Source organism: Tyto alba, unplaced genomic scaffold (assembly GCF_018691265.1).
Source record: "Tyto alba isolate M040663 unplaced genomic scaffold, T.alba_DEE_v4.0 Super-Scaffold_45, whole genome shotgun sequence".
NCBI lineage: Eukaryota > Metazoa > Chordata > Aves > Strigiformes > Tytonidae > Tyto > Tyto alba.
In genome coordinates this window covers 35224799-35249998 of record NW_024881321.1, presented here as the reverse complement: position 1 = coordinate 35249998, position 25200 = coordinate 35224799, and positions in this window count along the sequence as shown.

Below are 25200 nucleotides of genomic sequence, written 5' to 3'. Positions count from 1 at the left end.
CTGTGAATCTTCTAGGAAAATGGGCAGGTGACTGATACTTTAACAGACAAGACAAAGATTGAAAGTTGGAAAAGGAAACAGTGACAAGGTTGAGCTGGAAACCAAGGGGAAGGGTAGGAAACCCAGAGATGCCTCTGTAGAAGATGAAGGGTCATTTGCAAAAACAGCTGAGGCATAGCAGTTGTTGATAAATAGAAAGGCAGAGATGGCACTTGTACCTCTGCATGACAGGAAAGATGCTTTATGATGGTGTAGGGTCTGTGGAAGAGTCAAGAGCCTCCTCAGAGCACAGATATTTTATATAACACTTAGTGGCAACGTGGCCTACAACCTGGCTTGAAACCCACAGTCTCCATGGAGCATTGGATCACTTTTGCAGTGGTGATTTCATTTTAGTTTCCTCCAAAGGGAATTTGTGCATACCAAAATCATTCTGCCACCTGAACCAGCAGGCTGGAACAGAGGTAAACAGGAAAGTCTCTTCAAAACTGCACAACTGTTTCAAGCCACAGTATCCATGTAGACATTACCTCACACTCTCTTCTCAGCTTTCAGAGGGTGTGGGGAAACAGTGTAAGATTTTCACATTGGTGTCCTGGCATTGTAGCCGAGATGTGATACTGTAGATTGGTGTAATACTTAGATGATCCCTGGTTGAGTCTCCATGCACACTTTATCTTCTGAGGAATTCAGGTGAGCGGATGCTTTTTTGCATTTGACTCACCCCAATATAAAAGTTGGTATCTGGACCTGGGAACTTGGAAGCATCTATAGGTCAGTAATATGGACATGACTTGTAGGCTGCCTCCCCTGAACCCACTGCGTTGCACTGCAGCTGGATGCCTCCTATTGTGTCCCAAAAAACCAAGGCTGATGGCAATCCTACCTCCTCAGTTATATGTAGAGGGCCTTCTTTTTTCATTTGGCAGTATACGATTGTCCTGGTGTGGGCTCACTGACCTCTGTGTTCATCCTTCTCCCAACATCTCCTCACAAGTCCCCACCCCCTCTCAGGTTCCCTTCTTAAATACATTATTACAGAGGCGCAGACACCATTGCTAATTGGCTTGGCCCTGGCCAGAGGTGGGCCCAACTTGGAGCTGGAGGAGCTTTTCAGAAGCTTCTCACAGCAGCCACTGCTGCAGCCCCCTCCCCTGCTACCAAAACCCCACCACAGAAACCCAGCACAACAATCCGAGAAGATGCCTCCTAAAAGGCCTATAGGATTAAAAAGATTGAACAGAAATAATCTAAGTAATTTGAGACAGTAAACTTATCCCATTGGATTTATGTGCTTTTTTCATTTGTCTCCTTAAATGATGCTTTTAGAACTGAACAAAGTAGAAAAAATGGACTGGATTTTTTTATTCCACCAAAATGTAACAAAGGGCCGTAGTTTAAATCAATCATGTTTTCTCTCTTTAGGAGATAATGTGCAAAACTTTTGCACATAATAACACATATTTTAAAAGTAGATCTTTGACATAGAATTATAATTATTAAAAAATGAAATGAAAGCTTTCCAATTTGGTGTCTGGCATTTCCTCTTCAATACTTTGTGTCTTCCAGTTGGATAAGCATCAATGAATCATCACAAGGCGTTTGCCTGAGGTTCAGCTGTGTGATCACATCCAACTTTCTTCCTCACAACCTGAGGGATTAGCAGAATCATAAATTAAGAGTTTTATCTACTTCAACCATTAAGCACAAATATTCAAGTTTTATATATCCTTTTACACTTATTGTGTGATGATAATCAATATGAGATTTTTGTTTTGCTCTTTTGATGCATTTATTTGGAAACAAGATACTCCAGTATTTCAAGATTAATCATTGCTGAGATTTTGCAGACTATTAGGCACCAAAAATCTCCTGAAATATCTGACAGAAGGTATTTACAATCAGACCTGCTTAATCCTAAATCAGTCATCAAGTCCCATTTCTACATAGGCTAGGAGAATCTTCAGACTAACAAAAGGGTGACAGGAAATCAGAAATCCAGATATCTGGATAAAGCAAGAAGGCATTAACAAGGCCTGAGTGATCTTCTGCAAAACAAGGAAGAGCAATTGCCAGTTCAGAGTTCAGAAGGGCAGATGAGAAATAATACTGCATACTGCCTCCTCTTTGCCCTATTAATAGTAGGACCTGGGGTGAATTGTCCCTTGAGAGCCGTGGACCTTGCAGGAAGCTGCTGGCAGAGCCCAGCAATACATGCACTGTGACAAATGAGGCTCAGGGACTCCACCTGGAGCACAAGGAAGTAATTTCTGGCATGTAGGCCATCCTGGTTGATTGGCAGAGACATAGGAGAGGGAAATCAAAGCAAATCCAATTTTAAAAACCCTGTGTTATCAGTACCTTGCTATGCTGGTAAGAGTCATGTTTGGTGTCCTTGTTTTTCTTCTCCCATTTTGAACAACATAAGGAACATGTTCCCAGTATAGCTCATGAAGCTGCCTGCTACCTGCTCCTCCCTGGGCCCTTTTCTGATGACCTTCTACCACAACCCTGGGGGAAGCTGCTAGCTTATAATGGCAGTGGGAATTCCTGTTATTAATTTGTCAATAAGAAACTAAGCTTCACTTGACTTGGATTCCTATAATATATCTACATTAAGTTATGTGCTTAGAAATATTATACTTGTCATCCTTCTCTTTCTTCTATTGTTTGTAACACTCACTTGTGTTATTTCCTATGCTAAAATGTAGGATGCTATCAGATGTCTGTGAAATGGAAGTGAGCGTGTCTATAAAGGGATATTCAACATAACTAGATGCTTCTCTGAGGTGTGGGAGTATATTGACATAACCATTTGTGCATCTGAGCCTCCTCTGATTCCTTTCAGACCCCTTATCATACTCCACATGCTTCAAGTCCAAGAGTATTTTTGAATTTGTAGCTGAATACTAACTATTACTTATATATTGTCTCAGATAGCCTGGTTGAGAGTAAGGTAAGGAAAACAAATGCTGAAGATACTATGGCACAGGGAAAACAGAAAGATTTAAAATGTTGCCAAACTAAAATGGACCATTCTTTTCCAGGCAGCAGCCAATATCAGATACTTCAGAAAAAGTCACATTTAATATCCACAGATCTGGTCTCTATTGCTGATGATGGTATTCTTTCCTGATCCATTAGTGATCTAAAAAATTTCCTGCCCTTGTTTATATCTGAAAAATGAGCCCTAGAATAGATCAGGATATTCTGAAATAGAAAATCAGGAAGACATTCCTTCAAATAGAAACATTAGGATTAACTTTTTTGATGATGGTGATAAAAAACCACAGCTGTGAAGAGTCATCATCAACCATACCTGTAAATTAACACGTCTGCACTCTGTTAGGGAAACTATTCCTTCATTTTCTTACAGGGAAACTATTCCTTCATTTTCTTACCTTTCTCAACCTTTTCCTTCCTTCTACCCTCTCCACTCCCCTAAACAAGGAATCTAATCAGGATAGAGAGGGCAGGTAGGTAGAGAAAGAGGAAACAGCTAGTGGAGAGGTATGGCTGGGCAGGCTGGCAGGCAGATTAGCCAGGTGATGGATGATACTGAAGCATGTTTGCACACTGTGCCTCCTTAATTGCTCTCCATGAAGTAGCGAACTAAAGAATGAAGGACTAATTTTATTTTGATCTGAATTGCTCACATTGACCAAATTTTCATTTCATCAGACCCTATTCCTTGTCAGATTGAGCTTCTTATGGTTCTATCAATGAATATTCTCATTTTTTTCTGCTTTTTATACGTCTTATACATTTTGCTATTCAGCTTTTTGAGTAATAATATCAATGCAGGTTGATGGATAAAAAAGGGCACCAAAATGCATGCTTACTGTCCTTGAATTACATACTACCTGCTAGAGTTCAGTTCAAAATGTTGTCCATGTTATAAAATCAGAGCATATTAGAGTAAATTATTTAAGGAGAACTTATCCCGCCACAACTCCCACACACTCAATTCAAGTCTTAAGGAAGACCCTATATAAGCATTTAATGTATACAATCTGTCTTTGATACAATTTTATTCCTAAGGAAGAACAGAATTCAAAGCTTCAGTTAGGCACAAGGTAAAGTAAGAAACAGAAGGCAGTGATGGGTAGTCTTTCTTCCAAGGAGCAGCTGTGGCAGGCTGTAGGCTAGTGTAGGGTTGCAAAGGTACATACATTATCCATTTTTTCCATGCCAGGACTAGACTTTTTCCCAACATCCACTCATGCCTGTGCCCTCCCTGGGGGGCTCCCTACCAAAGGGGCTCCCTACAGAGGCTCTGTGGCAAACATGGCCAATGGCAGTGAGCTCAAGGCATCTCTGTTACTCTTCTGGTGGACTGGAGGTGAGGAAGAGTAAAATACAGTCTTTGGGCAGTCTGGCAGAGGTAGTGTGCTACTGCTCTTTCCAGCTGGGGTCTGTTCATTTGCACAAGTGAAGGGGCCTTTTCCTATTTTAGATTATGCAACTTAAAGTGCATATTCAGTAAAAAGACTTGGATAGTTGCAGTGCAGTCCCACTTTGCTAATTAAACCAGAGTTGCGTTTAATTCATTTTGACAGCACACTTCTTCCCTCTGTTATATTTGTAACAGCAGGAATTCTACTCGCTGGCTAATAGTTCCACAGAAACATGCAATTACAAAAATTGCCTATCAGTCTTCATGTCTCTTTGCCGTGGCCAACATAGTGAAAATGCTGGAACTTATCTGACCAGATGTGAACTGGGTGTGTGCCATGGAGGCTTTCCTGTCCCTCCGGGAAATCACAGGCAACACAAATATGTGTGTCAGGAAGGTGACAGAAGTGTAGCTACAGATGTTCTTAATGGCTGTCAAATTCCTCAATTCTGTTTAGAAATAAGCACTGTTCTCTCTGTTCCCTTGAGCTAATGTTTAGAGTAGACTTAGCTAGTTACCTAACATAAAAAGTGAAAAAAAGAGTAGGTGTCTGGTGTGAATCCATGGTGATGCACAGACTAGATGTTAGACAGAGTAAGAAGAAATTGTTTCCTTCCATCTATCATCAAGCTGTGAGAATGGTAACCAGAGAAAATACAGTCTGGTAGGAGAAACTGGAATCTCCAACAGTGTATCTCCATTGTGACCCATTAAAGAAAGTTATAAGCAATAACATCTGGATGTGTAAAAGAGAAGAAGAAAAGAAGCATTTATTTTGGCAGAAGGAAAGATGACTGTTTCCTTCCATCCACATATACACCTTCTGTGTCTGTTCATTCACTACAGTAGCCCTAGAGTGCTCTTTGAACAGTGGTTCATAAGAATATTCACAATTCCAGAGGTGTGTTTGGAAGTGCTGTCTTTATCCATTATACACATAATTTTAACCTGCAGCTGGAAATACAACACAAGAATTCATTAGATGCCACTGCACCCCTGTGAGACTGGAAAGGGTTGTCTTCACTATTTTCCAAAGAAACAATAAACAACAGCAATTATTAATGCGCAAGTATAAACCTACAACATCAGTAACAAAGTCTAAAACACAGTGCAGTTTTCCTCTGTGCAACTGTCATCTTCTTCCTTTTAATACATTTACCAGTTAAAAAAGAATAAGGAATTTAAGCTAATAAAATACAGAGAATTATTACTGTAGGCTAACCACGACCTTGTCAGGCCAGTCTCTCTAGACACCAAATGGAGACAGTTAGGATGAGCTGCCTTCTGAAGGAGACTTACTTTCTCTCTCTTTCCATCCATCCCTCTCTCTCTCAGCTTCTGAACACAGGTGGCCCCCTGCACGTGGCTCATAAGCAGGTTGGAGAAGACACCCATGTTAGAACAACGCTAAACGCTTGAGGTTATGCAAGAGCCGAGGGGAGAGGGCAATGCAGACCCCGGAGCGGGGAGAAAGCAGAAGACTCCGGCACTGGCCTTTCACATCCCACAGGGAAGCAATGAGACCCTCGGTCTAAAAAACCTCTTTCCTCATGGGTCCAGCCCTGTGTTCCTCTTCTTGCATCTCCTATGCATGTGCTATGTACTTTATGACTCTTGATCATGCAAATATGCTATATGGTTCCTACTGTCAGCAAGACCAATTGCCCTGGAGTCATTTAAGAAATTATGATAAAATTAGCAGGGGGACATCCTTCAGGGTGAGATATGGTGTTTTTAAATTATTTTTAGACTTTTCATTTCAATTTAAAACAAATTTTTGAAGTATATGAGTCCCTGACAGCATGAGGGTTAAGCACCCAAATACCTTTAAATCTGTGTTTTGTAATCCATGCTGAATATGCATCCATACTTTAGGTGAAACAAGACACTTGAAGGTTTAATGTTTCATCTATGCTCTCAGCCAACATTTATCAGAGCTGGTCAGGTGCCTGTTCATTTTTTTTTTTTTTTTGTCCCAATAAAAGTATTTCTACATTTTAAAATAATTATTGTAGTTAATTTATCTAATGAAAGAGTTAAATCAACAAATATTTCACAAGTTCTTTCACTTTATTCTCTGACTTATTCACTGTTTGTGTGTCTGTGTTTGTCTTAGTGAGCAAAGAGAGCTGGGACATCACAGCCGACGTAAAAGCAGAACCCTTTGTTTTTTTAGTATACAGTGACTTGCTTGGTGCCCTGGAAATTTATTTCCATGACAGCCTCCTTGAATGGCATATTTGCCATTTTCAGTTTACTCTGCGTGTGTTTGCGTATGCGTGTGTGAGCGTACGTGTGCGCTGGCGGGTGGGTGTGACCGCAGAACAATTCCCATTGATGAGAAAGTCGAGGAGGAGGTGTTTAGGAGATGTTATGAAAGACTTAGAAGGAAATAGCGTGGGTAGCTGCCAGAGCGAATTAATTATTAATGCTTATAGCTTAAAAGTTTTCAGAAGCCCAGCTGTTCAGGGTATGTGTGTGCGTACGTACATACATATGCGTGTGTGTGTATGTGTGTAAATATATAGGTTAATGACTCACACTGTGTTTAGTCAATGAATGAGTAAAAGGGCCCAGGTTTCAAGCAACAGCTAGCAGACATGCCTGAGAATATCCACCCTAGTAATCATCAGCCGAACCCATCAACAGTGAAATTTCACTTGCTTGGGACTTTCTGGCAGCCCTGGTATTATCACTGCAGTTTATAGGGTGCTTCATGATGTGCCAAAGAGATGTATTGCTGTGTTTTTACAAAAATATCATGCACGTTAACAGGTGAACGATAATACTTAAGACAGCAGGCTTTGTTTTCTTCCAGGAGAAACCATGTAGCTGATTTGAAATGGTAGAATTCTGATGTTCACAGAAGGAAATGGTTGTAAAACTAGGCAGCATACAGTTTGGCATGAGACCTTATTTTGCCTTCATTTGTGAATAACTTACGGAAAAATTTCATATGGAAAAAACCTCCCTAACTCAAACAAGTAAGGAGAGACATACAGTTAAGAACTAATCTAAAAAAAAAAAAAAAAATAAAATCTTTCAGGCATTATAGCTGAGCACAAAAAGAGAGTTCTGATTTTGGTAGTTAACTATTTGTTTGTGAAAAGGAAAAGGAATTACATTTGTCTGATTTTTACCCCTTCTCCAAAAGTAAGAGCTTTTGCTAACAACCCAGAATGCCTAGGTCTTTCTCTTTTCTCTGCTTAAGTGGATTTGCACCTGGACCTCCAGCCCCACAGGCAGTGTGTCTGAATGCTCTGAAATAAATTATGTGTTCTCAATCTCTCTAGCTGAAGCTCTCCTATCTATATGGGATCCTGAAACATGCACTGAACCTGGTATTTGAAACCATGCATTAACTCCTTCTGAAACACCCAGGAGTTTATTCTCTCTGTACCAATGAGTATTTAAGCATTTTCTCTCTAGTGAGAGGAAAGGGTTCAAATATTTTCATGTGGAGGAGGAAACAGTCTCACATTCCCACATCTTGGATGTCTGAAAAAGTAATGATAGATATATTTTTTCCCATGCAATTTTTGTAATCAATGCCTACATCTATCCTTTCTTTTCCATTACCTCGTTGTTTTTAAGTACCTTACTTGTAATAAGCAAAATTTTTCATTTGTTTTAAGGTTTTTGTTTTTTTTCATTTGATCATTTCAACAAGACAAATGGGATGCTTTTATTTGTCCATGCTTTTCCCAGCTTTTGCTCTGAGAAAACTTGGTTGCACCTGTTATATTTTCCTTCTTAAAACTGTAGAAAAAACAGTGCTCATTGCTGGCCAGAGCATGTGGCCACTGACTGTGCACAGAAAATACCCGAGCAAATAGAGTAATATCACACCTTCCAGAAGTGGCTACAGGGAGTGGACAGAAAGAACTCATCCTTAGATGAAAGAGCAAATAAACAGACTAAGATAATTTCAGTAATTCTTTGGTGCTTTATATCAAAAGAATTTTTAGAATTTTAAGATTTTATTTATATATATGAAAATTTTTAGTAGTCAACAAGTTCCAGTTAAGTTTGGGTTTCTTTCTTCTCTGTCACTTTTCCAGGTTTAATCAGGGATTAAAGGTGAGACTTGTACACCCCTGGCATGGAAGGTTCATGCATAAGGAACAGGGACAGGAAGAACTGCAGATTCTGCTCTGGCAAACTCAGCCAGATGCACGTATTTCTTGGAAAACCAAGGAAAGCACAGACAGAAGGTCTGCAGCTGAGAAGACCCACTAGCACTGCAGATGTAGAAACTGAGTACACCCAGCTGGTGTGGAAGTGCTTAGCATCCAGAATTTTAGTCCACTTGCACACACTGGTTATTGTTCACAGGGGGATTAGGCATGGTGGCATCTGAAAAGGTTAGTTGTTAGAGAACGGTATGTTCATATCAAATTACATTACGGGTTACAGCTCTAAAACTTGGCTGATGAGGTTTCTGAATTCCAGGTAACCAGGTTTTGTGCTGCTTATATATGTAATACACACAACACCCAGAAGCTCATCTTCTACTGTCTTCATTTTAGTACTCCCACCTTCGAGGGTAAGGTCAGCAAGCCAAGCATCAGTGAAGATTAAGTGCTCAACAGTTCCCTTCTAGAAAGACAAAATTCAACTTCAGCTTGTATGTGCATGTATGTGTGTGTGTAGAGATGCGAGAAGAGCCACCACTACTGTGACAATATAGACACACTTTGCCAAAATCTGGGGTGGTTGAAGGCAGATGTTTATTGAGAGCTAGAGAACAGAGCTGTGGGACAAAAGTCCAACATGAAGTGGAGGGGATGTAGCATTCCTCACCTAAGCAGTTTTCCTCAAAGCCTCTTTCCACACGGAACTGCCCTGACACGTCAGAGCTGAATAGTAGCAATGTACCAGATATCATTACACAAGTGTTAAAAACCTGAACGATGCAATGCCAAACATGCACCGTGTGCAGGTGAAACCTGCTGAGCCCACACTCACGGAGGACTCACAGCAGCTGACAGTACCCTCGGAAAGAGGGAAGTGCCTTACACCTTGCAGGGTCATAAATACCGGCTTCTGTCCTCATGCTTTGTCAAGTGAAACTTCAAAAACTGTCAGGGAATTTTCTTCAGTATTCCTAAGTGTGTAGACTGGGGGTGTCTGGGGGCTTGGGGGAGTCTATCCAGTCCATGTATTTGTAAAGTACTGCCCAAGTATCTGAAAAGGCATGGGGCACCTCGGGTTTTCACAGCAGTACAACTCCCTCTTCAAGTCGCTTTGCACTACAATTACGCATACTGTTTACCTGGCTGTTAGCAAAAGCAAATTAAAGTTAGAATAGACCCACCTTCATGAACATCTGACCACTTCCAGACAACCAGTGGCATGAGCCATACGTGCTTGTTGATCTGTAATTCCTGACTCTCAGCAGCTGCTCGCCCTCTTCCCACCCTTTCCTCTCAGGGCACTTCCTACTAGAAAAACATCATATGTCTGGGGCAGACTTTTGCTATCCCTGCTGCTGAGCTCTGCCTTGGCACCAGAGACTCACTGAATCATGTCAGCCCTGCTGCCAGCTGTACAGCAGCCTGTTTCTTCATGTAGACCTCTCTAACCGTATGGCCAAGAACTCACGTACCTTGCCAGCATTCCCTTAGTTCTTAGCCATCTACAAAGCAAAAACAATCAAAAAATAATTTGTCGCTTTGGTCCCTGAAGCACGTAAAAATTAAAATGTCCATCAAAATTCATCTCTAATAGAAAAGCAAGAAGGTAGCTGGGAGAAGTTTGTGTACTTTTTACAAATAATAGTTAACAGTCATAAATAAAATTTAACACAGGTTTGTGACTATGTTTGGGGTGGCAGTTCTGAGGTATATGAGAAAGGAAGGGTAGAAACTTGAAGCAATGTACTAAAATCAGTTTCTGTACCAAACAATGTGATGGCAGTAAATACTGCATCTCTCATTCAAAAATATCATAACGGATGTTCATGAGATCGAAACCAGAGAAACCAGTTCTTCAATAACTAGTAAATTAATTGGAGCAGTAAGCAAAACTAGAATTATAAAATGCTCTGATGAATGTAACATAACAAGGGCAAATAAACACTGCATTTGAAAAGAAAATATCTATTTGTGAAAGCCTCAGCACAACAGCAGATTATAAGGGATGAGACTGACAAAAACCAATTACATTTTGTATGAAAGATTGATGTTTGAGTGGTTTGGACCCTTTCAAACTTCTGTTGAAATGCCAGAGGCTCCTGGTAGACAGGAGATCCAAGCACGTATTAGTGGACTTCAGCATTCAGAGTAGAATTTTGAACCTTGGCACTCTCCGTTCCAGGGAAGAGCCCTGACTCTACAGCACAATTTGGTGTGATCTTAACACACATAGAAAGGTTGCCACCGAATGTTTTTATAGAAAGGCATAATATTTGAAATAAAAGTTGAATTCCAAACTAAAATTGTTTTATTGAAAAATTCCAGACCATCCTTAATAGACAAGCACGCAGTCCTGAGATTCAAAGTGTTTTTATTAAGGCCTGTCAAAAGATCTTTATAATTGTAGCTATGTATAACAAATAATGTTATCTATTTTGGATTAAACAGAGCTTTTAGGGATTGTTGGAATCAAAAGTGACTGTCAGCACATAGGAAAAACATTGTTTTCACCATCTGAACGATAATGAAAATCTCTGCTCATAATATAACATCAGTAATAGAAATCAAACAATGCTAAGATAGACAAGAGGATGGAGAAGAGGATGGTTATGTAAACTGAGAGTATGCCAAATGATGGTAGTCACATCTAAGAACAACAAAGCAAAACAAAACAAAGCCTGAACTGAAGTTTCATGGCAATGAGCTAAAATCACGAGGATTATGCAGAAAACTCTGCATCGTGAGAACGTGAGGTAGTTCATGCTAGGAAGGAGACAAGTAAGAGAGACTAAGAGACAGAAATAAAATATTGGAAATTTAAATAGAGAGAGAATGTAAATTGGGATATTCCTTTTATGGGTCTCATAATATGAGAGAAAGGGAATGGCCTGTGAAATTGGGAAACAACACGTTTAAACATGGTTTAAAGGAAATGCTCTTTATGCAAAGTGTAATTATCTATTAGGACTGATTGCTAGAATATAATAGAGGCAAAGGGCTTAGCAGGATTTGACAAATGATTAGACTTTTATACAGATAATAAGAACATTCATAGTTAATTAGACAGGATAAGAAATGTACAGGATATGGTATTATGGTGTGTTACGACATAAAAGAACTACCAGTTAGTGAAGGTTAGGTAGATATTTCCCTCATGGCTAGATTATTCTGAACCTCTTCATTCTGGGTTTTCTTTCACCTTTTTCTGAAACATTCTCTGTCAGACTCAGGGTGACAAACCATTCTTTGTATTAATGCTGTGTTGTCAAATAGTAATTCCCATGCCACAAAGACATAAGGTTAGAGAATTGTATCGGTTTGATTCTGAGACCTGGAACTGGATTTGTGAGAAATGAAAACCTGTACATAACCAATATTTTTCTCTGCCCATGTATGTCTCTTCAGACAACGCGCAGAGTTGTTGAGACCCTCATGATCTTGGAAGAATTTTGCCCTGCACTGAGCTTGGACAAAACTGGCTGATGCCTTCCCCAAAAAGTCCGGGAGGATCAGCATGGGCTGCTTTGTCTAAGAAGAGTTTTTCAAAGACAACAACGAGCTGAGTCTGAGCCAGCTGAGCTCTAGGGCAAGGCGCAGCCGGGACTGATGGATGTACTCTCCGACAGCACAGGGGACGCCCTCAGTTCACCGAGAGTCCCATGGGACCTCGGGGGCTTGGTGCCCCAGGCTCCCCTCCAGCCCCAAACCTCGGTGTCTCCTCTGTGAAAGCAGGGAGGAGGAGGAGGAACGATGTTTTCCTGCACCACACCTCACAGCGGAGCTGAGGTCTGGCTGTAGCACTTACCTGGAACTGGGGGTCGGCAAGAAACCATTGATCTGGTAACAGACGTAGTCTGAGATGAACTGAATCATTTTAAAAAGTTGAGAAAGTTATAGCTCTCTGCCCGATCCACAGCAAGGTATGAATTTTTCTACTTCTGTAGCACAAGTTTCTTTCAGCTTTTTCAGGGAAACACACCCGTAGAGAAGGCTATTACTATTCATTGACCTCAGTTATACAACATTTACAGCAATTTCACTATCCAAAAATTGTTGCTATTATCACAGTACTGACCAACTGACCTGCTCTCAATAATGGTGGGATGCTGATCTGTCGAGGGTGACAGAAGAATTTTAGTCTTTAAAAAAAAGGCTAGGGAATTATTTTAGTGCATGCAAGAAAAATAATAAATAAAAAAAAAAAGAAGCAAAATTACTATCCTTGTTAAGCCTGTTTACATCCAGCATTGTCAAGTAGAATATAATAAATATATAAGAAGACTGTATGCCTTTTGTGGGTCATTCTATGAATCTTATTGTAAGGGTAGGATATTAGATATGATTCTCTACTGGCCATGTTGCCAGCAGTCTGGTTTCCCATTATTTTAAGATTGTTCTTAGAAGATTATAGAAGATGTGAAAAATTCAGTCTGTAGTTTCTGAGAATCTCTGTTCACTCAATATTTCATATTTCTTCTGTGGTCAGGCCTAGAGGCAGTAACAGAGAACACTGTCTTCTGCAATCCTCTGAAGAAAAGCTTTTCAATTCAAAAATTTTTATGTTAACTAAGATTTTTAATAAAATTGTTTAACTTCAAAATTACACTCTAAAAGTAATGTTGACAGCATACGCTTGACCTTAAAATTACTTAAATTCTTACTGTAATTTTAAGAAGTGCATTTTCATGACTTATATATAATGAACAAATAAAGTATGTTGATCCCAAATGTCAATGTAATACCGTTCTCAGTTGTCATAATAATTCTATACAATATTATAAATAATTTTACTGCTTAAAATATGTGCATACACGGACAGGATATGCATGGTTTAACCAGACTAACATAAAATGACTTAGTTAAATTGTTTTTTCATATAGTGAAATCTGACTGATACCTACAGAGCCTGTAAAACTGGTCACACATATAACATAAATGTTTTTGTGTAGCTGAAGGCTTAAAATCAGCAAAGAAAAATATTACATCTTTAAATGATTGAAAAGTAACTGTGATGGTTCTCTACACATTTTCACAATAATATAAAATATTTTTTAAAATCTTTTTTTCTTTACTGGCTACATCTAATTGATGAACTTGATTTTCTGCTACTTTCTTAAAGAACAATTAAAATTTTGGGACATATGTGTATAAAAATGCATGGGTATTTTTAGGAATTTGTGCTTTTTAAGCTGAAATACAATATGCCATAATATAAAAACCATGTCAGAAATTTATTTTTCTTGCTTATATATTTTCAACCATTTTCATTGTATGTCTGTACAATTTATATATTTCTGGTAAACAACAAGTTTTGCAACAGGCAGAGATTTGAATACCAGCCCTGTGCCACAGAATACAGAGATTTTTTTATGATTAAATTAAAAATGATGTGGTTGAGTAATGTCAGATCCCCTCATTTTTAGTTAGAAGGAACTGAAATAGGGACAAATTTAAAGAGACACCTGTCATCAGAGGTGGTGCTTTCTGATAAAACAGCAGCTCAAATGCATCTGCATAGGAACTCATTAAATGATATATATATCTATAATCACAATATCTTTTGAGAAGCAGCTTTTTACACACTCATAGGAAATTACTTCCTATAAGAAGATTATTTTTTTTGTGTACTTTTTGAAAAAATGCTAGCAATGTTTCTGGTCAGTTTTAATGCTGGAGAAACTTGTTTGTAATTCCAGGTTGGTCCATGATATTGTCAGTGAGACGAAAAGGGAATATGTTCATGTTTATTAAACATCCAGTTGAGGTAACATGAAGAAATCCTCTGACCTGGTTCTGATCTCAATTAAGCTGCATGAAACCAGACTAATTCTGGAATTAGTCTTCAAATAATTCAAGGAAGTTCTGAATTGGCATTGTAGCCTTTGGAGTAAACACTACCCAAGAGTTGTCCTGTCACTCAGCTGTAATCTTTCAAGTTGTTCTTCTGAGGTTAAGTAAATTCTTTTAAATCTCCCTTTTCAGCATTTTCATGCTTTTGAAATTAAAGGAATAAAGTTTATATTGCAATCACCACTTTTAATAAGACTTGAGCCATTTCCATGTTTCTATTGCTCATGTTACAATAAACTTAAAGAAATCTCATAATCTGTGAGGAGTCCAACTGGTCTCACTGAATAAGATACGACTCAACTTCAGGAAGGGAATCAGTTTTTATCAAAAGGTTGATTATTTTCTAAAATACTTTTTTTTTTTTTTTTAATTTATTTAAAATGTTATTTTGACCTTTATCTTTTAAACATGCTTTTTCACTTTCATTTTTACTTTTAAAATCACCTTTGTTTATGTACTCCATTTTCATGACTTCTCTTTAGTGTTCATTACCCACATACAGGCTTGTGATCTTCCACTGGTCTGGGGGAATCTAAAAGAAGAGGAAAAGGTCCACAAGGCAAAGGAGAGGGCAGTAGCAACTGTGCAGAGCGCAGTGGCATTTTATTATGGACAAAGTAGTCTGTGTTTGAAGGGCTTCCGAACCAAAGGGGCAGAGATAGATGATAATTTCCCAAGTTATTTTCATGCCTCTTCATATGGGTCTGGCCATATCAATATTAATTATACAAGAGTGTATTTCTGTGTATAAGGTTGTCTGTTTTCATAAACATGGTGCTTTCAAGGTATCCCTTCATCCTCTCATCAGTTAAAATATGACATGCCTTTCAAATCTGGACACCTTACTTCATCTCCTACAGAAACAAACGCCGCGGGGTCTCTCAGTCCTCACGAGCCCACCTGAGTGCCTTTCCTGATGAGAGCCAGTCCTTCCTCGGAAACAAAGCTTAATCGGCCGATCGGGTGAAGTACAATTTGCCGCCTCGCTGCGGATTAGACCTTAATCCCGCCGTTCGGTGGGGGCAGCCGGCCCTCACCCCGCCGTGGGGTGCCAGCGCCCCACGGCTCTGCCGTGTCCCCGGCCCCCACCGGCAGCTCCCACCTCAGAAGGGCCACGTGGAAACTTCCAAGTTCTTCCTTCAGCAATGTCTGCATTTCCATCCACGTGCCTATGCCATGTTATTTCTCAGCTGGACAGAAAACACGCCCGTTCTCGGGATGCCATACGAGTTGCAGTGCCTGATGTCTTCATTATTTCTTCAACTACAGTTCTACGTGGCCCAGCTCTGCTGGTAATTCCAATAAAGAAGATGGTGATAAACATGAGGAGAGTGTTCATGAAAGCACAGTGAGAGGTAATCCAGGGTACACTGTTTTCTAGTAGGTTGAAGGGAGGTAGCTCTCTCTTTATATTACTCTTTTTTATTACTGTACGTACTGTGTAAACACAAACTCTTTCATCTCCAGTTACTTTGTTCATCATGTGGCTGTTCATACACTTACACAATTTCTTAATTAAAAATTGCAAAATCTTTACAGTTTCATCCCCATGGTCCTGTCTCAAAATTAACCTGATGAAAGAAAACGCTGCCACGCCAGCTGTGTGCTGCACAAGGACTTGAACAACTGAGGTGGTTCTGTTGCACACTCCCTGCAAACTTGGTAAGAAAAACAGATTGAAAAATTGCATCTGTATTTGCTTGTGAAATTTTTCTGTTTGCCATGGAAACTCTGTTTTGCTTATTGTTTCAAGCACCCAATGCTGATACTTGTAACACAGAGGACAGTTTTATCTCAGAAGTAGCTAATTGTGGATCAACAAATTCTTCACTACAGTCTTTAAGTATTTAATAGTAAAAAAAATAAATGAATTTTAAAAAATTAATTTCAAGGTTCTGTTCTCCTGAACATTGTAATACTAAGGAGGAACAGCTTCCATTTTCAGGATTCAGACATGCCCTTTTGGTTAGTACTTCCCCCCCCCTCCCCCCCCCCCCCCAATGATTTACCAAAAAAAGCACTGCCTGAAGGCAACACACACTACTGGATTTCTCTTTTCCTCCTGGTGTTGTATTCACTTTCTGAGTGTTTCACACCCAGCTGCAAAATAAATCAGTACTACCAGATCCTGTTTGTGCAAGCAAGACCCTGGGAAACCTATCAGCTCACAGAGCTTTGGTTTTGCTCTTGCTTTGTTGGGCATTATCTCAGTACTACAGCTGCCACTGACCAAAGAAATGTTTCACTGCTGCCTCAGTATACATTGAATGAAGGACATTTAGTGTACGCATTACCTTGACGCACTCCTATACCTGATGGTAGCTTTTTCCATCTTTCAGCTGGACTTCAGTCTGTTCTGTCCCAGTACACAACGTGCTGTATGTTAGTCCATATGACGGGAGCTCCCCTGTGCTTTGGACCACCAGTTCTGGAAGATTCCTCATATTCACATGTTGTGGAAAGGGAGACGCTTTCATGTGAGGTTGTAGCCTGTGAAAATTTGATTTTTTCAGCATATATTTGAGATCCTTTCTGTGTCTAGTACAGTTATCCAACTGATCATAGAAGAGGCTGACGAGTTTATTTGGATAGAAGATAAACCGTGCATAAGTTCATGGGATAGGGCCTTTGTGGTGGGGAAGGTGTGAATCATATGCTGGAATCAAATCAGACTTCATGATCCTGAATAATAGTCCCCTGTGTTTCACTTCGATAAGTCACCAGACATACTAAATAAGTTAACATTTGCTTTACGCCATAGGGTTAGAATATTTAATTTTTGCTCCAAACTGCAAATAAAAGTCACCCTCAAAGATGCCTAGTATATAATGAAGTTTCAATGCACATTCAAAGGGAACTGAGCTTGTCTTCTTGGGAGAAACATTTACAGAAGAGATGAGGCACACCCCAAGGCACCTCACCTCTTCTCCCTCACTCTTCTGCGGGGATTCTTTCTGTAAACTGATGAGTGGTGGATCAGACATCTTTCATTTTCACCTATGGCAGAAACAATTTCTCACGCCTATCCAATCCTGACGTAACACTTACGGAAGACAATAAAAATGTTTCGATTTCAGACCTGAAGAAAGCATGCCTATCCAAAAGGCTGTCTGTTTTCTTACTGGCTGGTTTAATACAATATATTACATATTCTTACAAGGTTTGCCTAATGTATCTTTTGGCTGTTCCTTCTATAGCAATACAATTAAAGCTGTGCTTAGCTTATAGAAATACAAGATTAAGGACCTATGCCTCCTTACAAGTGCTCCTCTTGGACTTGAGCATCTGAACGTCCCGAAGCACAGCTAGGCTCTGAATGTGACATTAAGAAAAATGGTGTGTAAATATCCTAGGGAAGTTCATCAGCTGTTTCAACTGCAAAATGAGTTCCTCAAAAGATTGTTCTAGATATCAGATCTTGTTTTAAGTAAGCACTATGACATGGAGAATTACATTCTCAGTGCATTTATAGTTCAGCTGGAGCTCTGTCCCTAGTTTACTACACTGAAATTAGATTGAGAAGTATCATTTCTGTTTTCATCAACTAGGTTAACTATTATCAGTCATATTTTCATGGCTTGGATTTCCCCAAAATATACATTTATGTTCTGTGCAACTACTCTCTTACGAAAATATCACCAAGAGGAATTAAATTTTCGTGTTCCTCTCTCACACCCCCGAGGTGTCAGGATGTTGGGTACCACCAGGCTGAGCACTGTGTAGGTTCAGTAATAGAAACCTTCCCTTTAAAGACTGTCAGGTCCCCACAGATTTCAGCTCCAAGAGACTGACCACATGTCTGTCCTCTGCTGACAGCAGCAATGCCACTGTGGGAATGGGTGGCAATCCCCACCACTGTCCCCTCCGCAAATTCGCTCGTGCAACCACTTTTTACCCTATTTTGGCTTTCACCTGGCTCATTTTGACAGATGTGGGCCAGGGACTGACTATCCAAGCAGCTCAGCAAGCAAGTCCCTAAGGCAGTAATCTCTAGTAGTCTGGCAGCAGCAGCCCTCAAAGGTGGGTTCTTCACCTCTTCCCTCTGCAGCTGACAGAGAGGGAATGGTGACATAATCATTGAAGGTTTTGGTTGTCTTTTCCTCTTTTTTTTTTTTTTTTTAACATTTTTGCCTCTGAATCCTCTTTAGCACAAGAACAACAACTGGTAGTCTAGTGGTAACATGTGCTCGGGAACAGACATATGAATTTGTATAGGAAGGAATATAAAAGGAAATATTCAATCTTAGAATATGGAGGTTTTATTTTTCCAGGCATTAGTGAGATTATCCAACTATGGAGGAGGACTGTTTTCATGCTTCCCCTGAAATTCTTTTCTGTAGCTCATTGAGCTTCTGATTCATTCATTCTGTGCAAAACAGAGTGATTACAGACTTTAAAAGCCTGTATCTTTATTACTGTGGGTGTACTCTTCCCTTCTTTTTTGTTGCTAAGCCAAATGGGTAAAAAGAATGATTTCTTTAATCTGTCTTTTAGTCCAGAGCTCATTATGGACAAATATTAACCATTATTTCATATCTTTTAATAGATGAAGCTTTATCTTCTGTGGTGTGAAAATGTGCGTATTAACAAAAATGTCTTTCTGTAGGCACTGTCACTGACATCCTGCTGCCTGGAGATCAGAGGGACCCAGATTTCTTCCTGCTTGACGAGTGCAAGGGCAGACCTACATAGAGACGGGCAGATGCTTCCTTGGGGGAAGCTGGCAGCTCAGGCATAGTGGGAAGAGCAAAATGCCTGCTTACCACCTCTGTGCTCCTTCAGTAGGGAAGAAAAAAAGGGGAAAATAAGTGGTTCTGCAAAGCAGCGTTTCCCAGACCCCTCTACAGTGCTGTAGAGAGGAGGTGAGTGGGCAGATGGTAGCACATGGTGGTACCATTGGCCTTCTGTACTGGGGACTGACTGGTAGGTCAGCACAGGATGGCAGGGAAGGCGGCGTACTGGCGGCACTGGTTAACAGATGCAGAATATATTATCCCGGCAGGTTTTCCGCATCTGAACAGAGATCACAGCCAGGTGAAAGGGAGGTGCAGTGCCGACCACTTTGCAGCAATCTGATGCCAGCCACTTGAGCTAGAGCTGCATTGCTCTGCACTTCAACTTTGGGTTGTACCGGAGGAGAACGCAGCAGAACAGGGCCGCACTTTACCTGTTCTCCTTTCTGTTTCCCTTCTCTGACTATTTCTCCTTTCCTCCTCACCTCTCTTATATAATTTCTGTGTCTCCTTATGAAGAGTGGCTGTTGAGGCATCACATAGCCGATCTTGGCAGTGTCTTTGTCACTGAGCTTGCCTAGGAATCCTGACATCTTTCATTATTTAGTGAAAATTTTCAATGACTTATATTAATTTTGAATTGTGTAACAATACTAAATACTTCACACATGCTTAGTAATTTAATCAGGGGTTCTCCAACTATTTTCAGAGAGGGTGGGAGGATTTCCATAATTTCTACTCTTCCTAATACACAGTTGGGTAAACTGAGGCATAAACATACAATTTGTCCATTCCATGAAGCAATTTGTCCAAGATCACACTGGGGTCCAGGACCTGTATCACCTGTCAAATAGAAGTTGTAATATGATAACAGTACTGCAAAATGGCATTATTATCTCTCTTCATTTAAAACAGTCTAATGAAAATTATGCGAATGTTTTGCAAAAGTATGAACATGAATCGCATGGTCCTTAGGGAGCCAGGCCAGGAGACAAGTTACCCTTCTGAAGTGCAAAGAGTCTGCTCACACTCACATCCACCAGCACAGACTTGTCTTACCTCTTCAATACCACTGAAGCATGATGCCACCGAAGCTTTGTGCCAATAAATACCCCCAGGATAAGGCTGCTTACAAGTCTCTGCCATTCATGAAATTCTCTACATATTTGCTGTCACGTGCAATATTTCAAAGGCATAACAGTTAGAAAATGTGCGCTATTTTACAAGGGTGAGCTAAATGCATTTCTCTTGCCATGTGCTTGAGATGAAAAGAAACCAGGCAATTAAATAAGGAAGTCTGGGGCCCATTTTATGGCATCATATGTGACCGCAAAAGGGAGAGTGGTAATTGCCATTGGTGTGTGATATCCTTTAGCAACCTGACTCAGAGGATATCTCTACATCCTAGAATGCCAGTGCTTTATAAAGCCTGCAGGCACATCAGTCTTCAATAAGAGAGCTTACCCCATTAAAACATTTAAAATTAATTTTAATCCAGGGAATTCAACTCCTGTCTTTAAACCTTTACAAACAAGTTTAAAGCTGCCATGTACCACAAATTCATGGTGGTCTACAGAGTATTTTTTATAAGCTGAACAAAGTGTAACAATTACATGGGGAATTCAGCAAGGCCCAGTTGGAGTGTACAGATAATACACTTAGAGAAGAGTTCTTTCTACCTTTTATAATAGCTACTGTATGTATAAGGTCTACAGAAAAATGTCACTGTGATAACAACTATCCCTTAAGTCAGGTGTCTTATAATGAAAAGACAGTGCTTCTCCTTTATCCATATGACAATAAAAGAGCAAGGTAGGTATTGTGTTCCATATCTAGCACATTGTGATATAGGGGTGCAGTTTGCTCTATACCAGGATGCTGAAATTTGCCCTGTTCTGCTGAAAAATATGGGGAATTCTACTGCTGCCTGACCTCATGTGTTTCTTCTTACCGAAGTGTGCAAACAAATATTGCACATTCATAGCTTTGAGATGAAATAACACAGAACTTCAGCTCTTGCCCATTTAACTTCACAATCGCAAGACACTGTACTGACAATGGCCAATATGCAGCCAACATCTAACTGATCAGGCTTCACCTTCCAGGCTGTTCCAACTTTCTTCCTATTTGGCCTCTACCTTCTCATGCAGTAAGGCAACGTTGACTCCCTCCTCCTCTTTGTCAAGGACTTTGACCTTCGCTACCTGTTATACTACAAGCGAGTAATCTGTGCTTTCGCTGCTGGTATTTCACTCTCTAAACACACCATTATTGGTGCTGAGACTCTTCCCTGGAGCTGGCACGCTGGCACTGCTGCTTACTGAGCTGACCGCTGTGACCCTGCCGTGTCGCAGTGCTCTCTGGCAGCGCTGCCCCGTCGCAATCCCAAAGGCAGCAATTCCTCTGCACCAGCAGGTCTCGGGCTGAAGCACCAGCTTCTCACGGGACACTGTTTGCTGTCCCATCAGGTTTGCTGATCGAACTCACTGCAAGGCTACGCTCCAGCCCTGAAAAGTGAAATGATCCAAGCCAACAGCTCCCCCCCACACTCTGCACTAAAAATAGTGGTGGTGTTTTCTAAATGGGATCACTTCTTCAATCCTAGAAAAAAGCAGCTGAGACGAAAGAAGATGGACATCTCTTAAACCTGCTTCCCTGGAGAAATCTTAAGTGAACCCTTATGCTCATTTATTTTCTGTTGGTATTTACACGCCGACTCCAGTCATAATTAAACGGCAAGCTCCTTAGGGCAGAGACTAGCCTTTTGTTCTGTGTTAATTAGCAGTTTATGCAACAAGGCCTCTGTGACTTGACTTCTGCGTGATACAGAAATCACTGTGTTATATTTTTCAGGTTTGAGGGAGGTTCTGGCAGTCTTCACACGGAGAAGATTGACAGCTGGTTTACAATAATAATGCATGCACATTAGTTGAATGCTGCTGCTAAAATGATAAACAGTTACAATTCAGCTGATGCTAAAACTTGAAAGGTCATATTAAGGATTTTGAGTTAGTAGTCTACTGTAGTCTAGTCACTCCCATCTCTCCAGCTTTATTTCAGGCTGTCTGCAGAGGCAGTAAAGGAACAGTACATTGATGTACTCCCAGTTCATATTTTCAGTGTTTTCTGGAGTGGTTAGGGTTGGAAACACATTTGTTTTCCTAAGTTAAAGCTTGGATTCCTGGGGGATTCCAACAGGCTGCTAACTTTATAATGGCTGCCAGGAGCAGCTACTGACCAAGTATCTTTGCTCTTCTGGCTCAAGTCTCTGGGTCAGTTAAAAAACAGTAAATATTTTCCACAGAATTTTACAAAAGAGCTACAAAAACTTCTCTGAGGGGGAAAAAAATCAGGTACATTTCAAATTTTCTGAACATCAGAAATGTTTCAGTTGTTTAACTGGTTGGTAAGAAAAAGTGAAAGAAGGAAGTATGCTATGTGAAAATTTTATTTTCAAAGTCAGTTTTTCATTAAAACTTTTAAATCATCTGTATTTGTGACAAATAGAAACCACATGGGGATTTAAATTATTGTTTGTATAATGTGTCAGAGAAAGAAATTTAGAGCTTTTTCCAAGCATCAGAGAAACGTTAGGAGTTCACAAACTGTCACCAGTCTCATTAATCAACCTGAATTTTTAAGTATGTAACTCTAACCATGCTTAACAATTAACCCAAATCTAAGGCCAAAGCTTGCCTCTGAATATGCATACACAATATCCATTTAAATCAATGTGAGGCCAAAATTTAGCTCTTAAGCCTTTTAACTGATAAAGTCCTAAAATAGCTTTACAGGCAAGAATTTCCTGGCAAGACTAGAGTTTTGTAAATCTAAAAGCATACAATCATATTTCAATGTAAAATAGCATATAAATATCAAGCTACATCTTGAGTTGTAGCCAAATGTAACACTATATCAAGCATGGCTCAGAAGTGCTATATACAAAATTAATGCTTTGTCAAGTTTCTGTATTGGTACATAACAAACAAGGAAATTTGCACATATGTATGTATCATTGTATGGAATTAGAAGCTGCCATTGTCCTTTTTGTCTCAGTTATAAGCTGTTTTGCTAAAAGGAATATAACATTTAGCTTTTAAAGCCAGAGCAGGATGTAAGTGGAGAGTATTTCAAAGAGAGTTTTATATCTAAGGCCAGGTTCTGATAAACTTACTGCCCTGTGTAGTGCTGTATCCCTCCAGCAGCCACACACAGCTCAGTCAGTGGCTTTCTCTGAGAGGCAAGAAAAGTACTTCTGAGTTTAAGTAACACAAAAGTTTTGATAAAAGCCTTTTAAACCACCCACTCATTTGGGTAAATCTCAAAAGCCAGTGAGAAGTTTTAACATTCCAGAAAGTAATAATACAATGAATTTTTTTCAGACCCTTTTCAGTTCCTATTTGGTTATGATGTGCAGCCTATGTAGATCCATCCTTATTTAGCATTGTGTACACTAGAAATTTTCATTACATCTCCTAAACCTGATGTTTAGTGTTATGCATTGCTGGATCTCTGTCCTAGAGAAAACTGCAGTTCAGCAGTAGAGCAAATGATTTCTTTATAGATGTGATTTGAAGACAAGTGCTTAGTGACTGATGCAATGGACGAAGCAGAAGCTGTGTTGGGATGCATCACTGAGGATGATGTTATAGTGATAAATCGAAGCCATCTCCGCAGCATCATTGTGAACAGATGTTAGTGGCTCTTGTCAAGACCAGAGAAGAGGACTTTGAGGCAGTCAGGGTAATAAGAGACCAGACTACTGCTTTAGCTGTATGAATGGAAAAGAACAGAAAGCACAGGGCCAAATAGGAATGAGCTCTGAGGCTAAAGAGAGTGATGATGGCAGATCTACAGATAAGTAAGCTTTCTTTCCTTGACACACGTTATCTGGATATACGTTCATATTACAGGTCTGCATGTATGATCAGTGAAAATAAATTTTTCTTTCTACATCAGCAATACCTATAAAGTCCACAGTTCAACAGTTAAGAGTCCTGGACACAGAAGGAGACGAAGACAGGAGACATCAGTGGGACCTTCTGAGCTATAACTGATTTGGAAAGGGAGGCACACCTGAAGAGACCTAAAGAGATTACTTCAACTCTGATGCCCAGTTGGGTCCTTCAACTCAAGCCCACCCATCAATCAGGTGCTGAACTACCTCAGTTCACTGCCTAAACTTTTCAGGTAAATCAAAACTAGTGACAGCTACCTAGCACTGCTCAACGGTGCTTCCAGGGTGGTTTCACAAACAGACCTTCTGCCTGTACAGAATCAGAGGATAGGGGACAGGGCAGAACACTAGAGATAGTCTCTCCCAACTCACCAAGGCTTTGTGTAGTCAAGCCTTGCATATCTCCATGGATGTGTTGTCCATAGCCTCCCTGGGCTCTTGTTTCAGTGTCTGACTACCCTTATGGTGAAAATATTTTTCTCGTATCAAATTAGGAATTGCCACTGTTACAGCTTGTGCCCATCACCTCTCCTCCTTCCACCTTGCCTCTCTAGGAAGAGCCTGGCTCCATCTTCTTTATACCCTTCCATGAAACAGCTGCAGACAGCAGTAAGGTAACCCCTCTGCCTTCTCATATGGATGAGCAAACCCAGTTCTTGGAAGCAGCAGGGCAGAGGACTGAGTCTAATCACATCAGCCACCCGCAGCTGTACCATCTTCACTACTAAATCAGAGCCCATAATGCTGCCCATGGGAGAAGTGCATCTTATTGCTTCCACTCTGCTCACTGAAACAGGACTTCTTGTGAGCCCTCTTTGTAAACTAATAGTTTCTTATAACAGAAGAAAAAGGCCCTTGTATCTATGAACAAGTTCTTATTCTAGATACAGCAGTTCTCAAGACACGTATTACAGAAAAACTGCTAGCCTTTCCATCAAACGGTAGAAAAATAAAATATTCATTCCCATAATTCCTGCTGATTGATTTCTAAAAGTAATAGAATGGAAAAACTGTCTTTCAGTGAAAAGTAAGTTAAAGCAGAATTTAATCCATGAATGTCTTAACTGTTTCTCCCGATACCTTTTAAATGTTCAGAGAGAGTTTTTTGCATTCCAGGTTTGGTAAAAC